Source organism: Protopterus annectens, chromosome 8.part0 (assembly GCF_019279795.1).
Source record: "Protopterus annectens isolate FY-2018-M chromosome 8.part0, PAN1.0, whole genome shotgun sequence".
In the NCBI taxonomy this organism is placed as follows: Eukaryota; Metazoa; Chordata; order Ceratodontiformes; family Protopteridae; genus Protopterus; species Protopterus annectens.
The window spans coordinates 1,013,682,999-1,013,688,998 of NC_056741.1; the positions used below are offsets into that span (position 1 = coordinate 1,013,682,999).

The window sequence follows — 6,000 nt, forward strand, 5'->3', positions numbered from 1 at the left end:
CAGCCATAGGGCCTATACAAGCCTAGCAAAAAAGGTACCCTGGCTTTTGCCACCCAAGAAAATTATTTTCCTGTGCCCCTGTCGAGCAGAGCCACAGAGATGATCCCCGGGGTTGAATTTCCTATTTCCCATCCAATCATCAAGATTTTTCTTGAAGAGTGCTAATGAGGAGCTTTGTTTGATATAGATAAGTAGTTTGTTCCAGAGTATGGGAAGTCTCTGGGACAGGAATCTATCCCTCAAGCATGTTCTGTTTATTGTGGTGACAAGGTTTAGGTCTCTAGAGCATGTAGCTCAGATTTCTTTGAGTGGAGCATGTCCAACAGCTCTGGGTTTGACATAGCTTTGTATGTTAGGCAGATATCACCTCTGAGAAGGCAACATGCGACGGAGTAAAGCTGGAGTTTTTTGAGACTGTCTGCGTAGGGCATCTGTTTGATGCCGGTAATCCTCATAGGAAGGAAAACAATCAGTAGATTGTGGTGCAGCTAAAAGAGAACATAGACTGGTACTCCTCCTTCGTTATCTGTATGCTAGAAATAAGAAAAATACTGCATGAATAACTGGTAGTGACATTAGACTTTAGTATAAAAGTAATTACTTTTTATTATGGCTCCCAGCAGTGTCCACTTTAACAGGTGTTTCAAATACATATAAAGTTTTGCCTCCAAAAAAAAAAATACTAATTTATGATGAGCCAATTTTGTAAGTGCAAAAAAAATCAGTTGCCAAGGAGGCTGGTGGCTCTTTGGTGAAACACACTTGCAGGTTGCTCCAGATAGGAAACTTTAGCTGGGAGTCGTTTTGTTTCCTAAACAAATATGTCCTGGCCAGGAAGGTGAAGTTCTTGGAGGTCTATTTTTCAGCTTAGTTTTTGTAAAGCCAATGAGAAAGGTGGCTCCTTGGTTTTAAAAAAAAAAAAAAAAGTTTGCGGGTTGCTCCAAATAGAAACCTTTAGTAATGGATATTATTGTTTTCTAAAAACTACATTATGCCCTGGCAGGTTAGCTGAAGTTCTTGGACATTTTTTTTTATTTAAGCTTAGTTTTCTTTTCAAAAAATGTTTAGCGTGCACACTGCAGGTATACGCTAACCTTGGGGGATCTGTGAGAACTTTAAATTGCACTATAATTGTAACAGTGGAGCTCTCCCTCCAGGCGACCACTGAAAAGTGGCTTTGGTTGAAATGGACAACCTGTAATCAATCAATAACAAACTAGGGAACTAAACTATAAAATTACATGTAGAAGGAATGCAACATGTATAATAAATCATAACTGTAAAAGAATACCAGTGCATTCACTGGTTACAGTTCTGTGCCCTAATGAGTTGATCCTCCCAAAAAGTGCATCTTTACATAAGAGAGAACCATAACAGCCATCACCTTTATTATACCTCCCTTTAAAGCTTCAAATCACGCAACCTGTTTTCCCCCAACACCTCACTTTACTGCAGTTCTTAAACTATTACATCTGCTTCTAATCAGCACAAGCAAATTACTATTCCGTCACTACTCTAACACTCAAACTTGCTTATACACCACTCTTCTACCTGTAAAGACTCAAAGTTTCTAAATACAATGTTTGTGGATATCAATACAAACTTTATTATATTACGTTATGTAGTCGCTGAAACTGCATTATAAAATTTGTTACTATAAATAATGATTGCACTAAATACGATACTTTGGAATTTTTCCTCACCGGACCTCCTCTGAAAAAGGCATGTTAAGCAATCAACAAAAAATAAACAAAACATACTACTTTAAAAACAAAGTAGTACGTAAAAAGTCAGTACTCTGCAATACGATGAAAAAGAAAATCACATAACATCACAAATGACTCCCATTCAAAACACATTGTTCTAAGTAATGGAACTGCATTTTTTAATTACTATTTTACAAAAACTGATCCATAAACTAGTCTACAGAAAGGATGAGTAAATGTGCAGATGTCACAGAACTAGTGTACAGTCTTGATGTTTCTCTGTTAAAAAAAAAAGATGACTCGAACGCCTGAAGTGAACACGGATTTTGTAAACAAGCATATCTGTCCAGCTTTTACATCCACTATTAGCCAAAATAATGACATCTGAAACGTATTCGTACAAGATGAATAGTAAATCATGTTAACACATCTATAGACTGCCATCCACAGCACTTTACTCAACCAACTTTTGATCGCCAGCGTTGTACTGCTGAGTGTCGCTCCTACAGCATATAAAAATATAACAGCAGAAAATAAAAATGTGGCTAAAAAGCCAACTACGCGGGAAAAGCTATGAATGTTGCAACTAAAACAATATAAAAAAGATGTATCACCAGCAAAGTGATCGGGATATATACAATTCTTGAAATCCCACACAAGAAAGCTGCGTCAGTTACAGTTCCAAAACAGTAATGCCTGGCAAGGACTAGGTCTCACCACACAAGGATAAATGGAAATGAGACCACTTGAAGTTTTATTCATACGTTCCACACAAACCAACAACAAGCGCAATACGAGCAGATAGGTATTATACATAACACACAACTCTGGGACCTGCAGGACAACCAGTTTTACTACCAAATATACGCAGGTTAGCTCATGTGAGGCCACCTCAAGCAGACGTAACAAAAGCAACACAAATGAAAGAGTAGACCACAGAGTAAACATATCTATCTGGTTCATCAACGATGAAGTAACCAAATGTTGAAATTCTGTAGAAACACAACCAGGCTATAAAAGGAATGAACTCAACTCAACCCAACACCGTACAAACCATTATGCAAAGCATCAGCTCAAAAGCCTAAGTCTGCAGAGCATAGCAGCTACAGACGCTTGCGTTGCCTTAGTTACAAGCAACAGCTCCAGCCAACTGTCAAACTGAAACACTGCGGTCCTCAGCGAAAACACCCATACCTCTTACTGCACAATGATGTTCCAGACACTCCCAAAACCAAATTCACTTCAGGCCCCACTTCATAATTTGCAGCCAATACTGTGAAACGAGACAACGACATTAAACCTACACATAACCTAAATAATTACAAACTGAGCATGCAAAAGTACACCTCATTTTTACAACTCATTTCCAATCCCCATTATGGGTCTCCGAACAAACTGCTTCACATACCTCAAGCTTAGCTGCATTTTCGGGGTTCGGGCCACAGTGCCGTCATGTCCCCTCGATGCTGCGGCAATACTGCCGCTTCTCAGTCTCCCTGGCTAGGGAGGAGGTGGGCTTGACTGCCTGATTTCGTTTAGATTGCTCAGTTTCCTTCTGATTTGTCACTTTCCTTCAATAACAAAACAAATGGAGAGGATGGAGATTTGTTGCTCTTCCCCTCAAGCAGAAACCCAATTATATTTTCACAGACTAATGATATCCACCCGTAACTCCCGGCACACAAACCCTTTTTTCCCAGTAATGCAACACAAAATGGCGGCGAAAACAAACCGACGCAACGGCCGTGGGTGGGCAAGTCACATGACTACCGCTCCAAACATTGTTGAAGGAGGAGTTAGAGCAAGGGAACCCTCACTGAGGAGTTCCAATGTGGGGGAGACGGGGGAATCCTCTTCACTGTTGGGGAGGGGTACTTTTGGTGGTTATGAAGATAATTTTTTTTTTAGGTGCTGTTATTTAATGCGCAGTACAGAGTTTATAATCCCATCTTGAATGCTTGTAGGGTTAGGAAGCAAAGGGTAACATGCCCCCCATCACACTGTTGGGTTTTTTGATTCGGTAATATTGCATGCTACGGAATTTAATCTTAGAAAGTGAACTCCAGCCAGATAATGAATAAGAAACAGTAGTGGATATGTACAGTTAGCATCAAATGTTCATTTTTTTAAATAAATACTTTCCGCCATTGTCCGAGTGGCTTCTTATTTCCCGGAACTTGCTTTCGTGTTTCCTTCCTTAAAGTGCATGTGTATTAGCCTTTGACTGTTTAGTATAAACACCTCAGGAAAACATTTGCGGTCGTGAACAGGATAATAAAACTGGTATCAGAGAATGATGGCTGTGTATTAAAGTAAAAGTAGCACTTACTTTAAAAGTTAGAAGCTGATAATTTTTATTCCCTGTACAGTATTAATTTAGAATATTCCAGTAGGTTTTGTATTTATTCAAGGACAGAAGTCCCAAGTCTCCAGCATTTGTATAAATATATAGATCAGTGTAATTTCTGGAGTACAAATATGCAAACATATATGCATATATAATAGTTCTCTATATGCAAATATGTATATTCACAAATATTTCACAAATCTGTGTTTCTGTATATACAGAAAGAGAGAGAGAAAAAACACACATATCACAGTACAGTGATACCTGGCAATAATAAGTTGCTTGTTATTTAGTACACTTTCTTTCTAGAAGGACTCAGGGTAAAAGTCTCTTGAAGGCTTGGGGCAAATGGCACATTCACAGTCTATTAAACAACATGACCATCATCATAGTGTTACATCCTATCAGAAATGAAAAACTGTATTTGGCTTTTGAGAGTTTATATATTTCAGTTTGCATTCAGAATATATATTATTCTGCAGTTACCATAAATTCTCTTGCTGCAAGAAAATTTAGTAAAAAAATAATAATAATGGTTTTGTTTCCAGAAATTCCTTATTTCTCATTGTAATAGGAACAGCAGAAAAGGACTAATGCCTCATTTATGTATGTTGTTCTGGTAGAAGAAGAAAAGACAGAAAAATTGCAGTAGTTAGAAGGTCAGGAATTAGTGCAAGCCTCAAAAGAGTTTTCAATTTCCTATTTATTTTTTATAAGGGCACAATAAACCATGTATACTCATTAATATAAGCTGAAGAAATTACCCAAAGACTGAGTTTGTTAAGTTGTGGTTAGAAATAGAAAAACTTGTGGTATTAGAAATGACTACACAATGGGGCAGACTGTTTAAAGAAGCAGACCTGGCCTTATTGAAAGTTGTGGATATATACAGAATGGGTGAAATCACTAGTACAAAGTTAAAGAACATAACTGTGGAAATTGATGTGTGTAAGACAAAATGAGATTCAAAATGGTGAAAACGAACTTTAATGCATTTAATAGATCACTGCACAATGTGGTTATTTGTTTAAAGGTAACCAGTGTACTTTTTCTTAGGGCTAAAAGTTAATGTTTACTGAAAGCAGGCAAGCTGTTTTTTTACACCAGGGAGGGGAATAGTAATACCAAATTAACAGATATCAGTTAGTGCAAGTAAGTGAAAACACTGGCTGTAGAATACATTTTATCATGGGTAACTTTAACTTTAGATTAGGTACTACCTATGGGCTCAGCCATCGATATGGGACACCTGCTCCTATATTGAGAAAATTTCATTTGTTGAAAATGTACATAGTTTTGTATATTTGTTTTAAGTGAAAAGGGGGTGAAGGATTCTGAAAATGTATTTAGTTTTTTGTTTGAATGTCTTCAGTGAATCAAAAAGTCTCGAAAAATGTGGTTCAAATAAAAATGATAAGAAGTAACTGCTTTAGTGATCAGTCTGACAAACATTATTGCGTTAATGTAAGAAGTTGGAAACACACATTGATAAGAACAGTGATGTATACTAGGTGAGAGTAATAGTTTTCTACCATAATGGCTACTCTGTCCATATTATCATGGAACGTAAATGACCTTACAGATATAGACAGCAAAAAGTAGTGAACTACATTAAGAAATACAGGGTGTAATATTGCCGGAGACACATTTGGATAAAAAAGATGTAAATTTAACAAAAAAAGATTTCAGAATAAAGGAAAATGGAGTAATAATACTAACTGCTAGAGGGGCTCCAATAATTTATTTTATTTATTTATTTAATTATTTATTTACATTTGTTGACTGGGAAAATCCTACTGGACACAGGTCCTTTTTCAGCAGTGGCCCAGGGAGAAAAGCTCCACAATAAAAACAACAATTAATTACAAGTTACAAGAAGTATAGGTAGGTTTTGTTTAAAAATAGTAGTAAACAGTTATAATTCAAAATGAAATTATTTAGTTAAAT

General features: G+C 36.8%; 1 long non-coding RNA gene across 1 annotated transcript in view; it reads right to left on the minus strand.

Moving 5' to 3' along the window:
• LOC122809195 overlaps nt 1-3,459 on the minus strand; it is a 968,247-nt gene extending 964,788 nt beyond the window's left edge. Inside the window, exon 1 of the long non-coding RNA XR_006365868.1 lies at nt 3,115-3,459. This is a non-coding gene — a long non-coding RNA (uncharacterized LOC122809195). The remainder of the gene's footprint in view (nt 1-3,114) is intronic.
• Nucleotides 3,460-6,000: the final 2,541 nt, after the last annotated feature.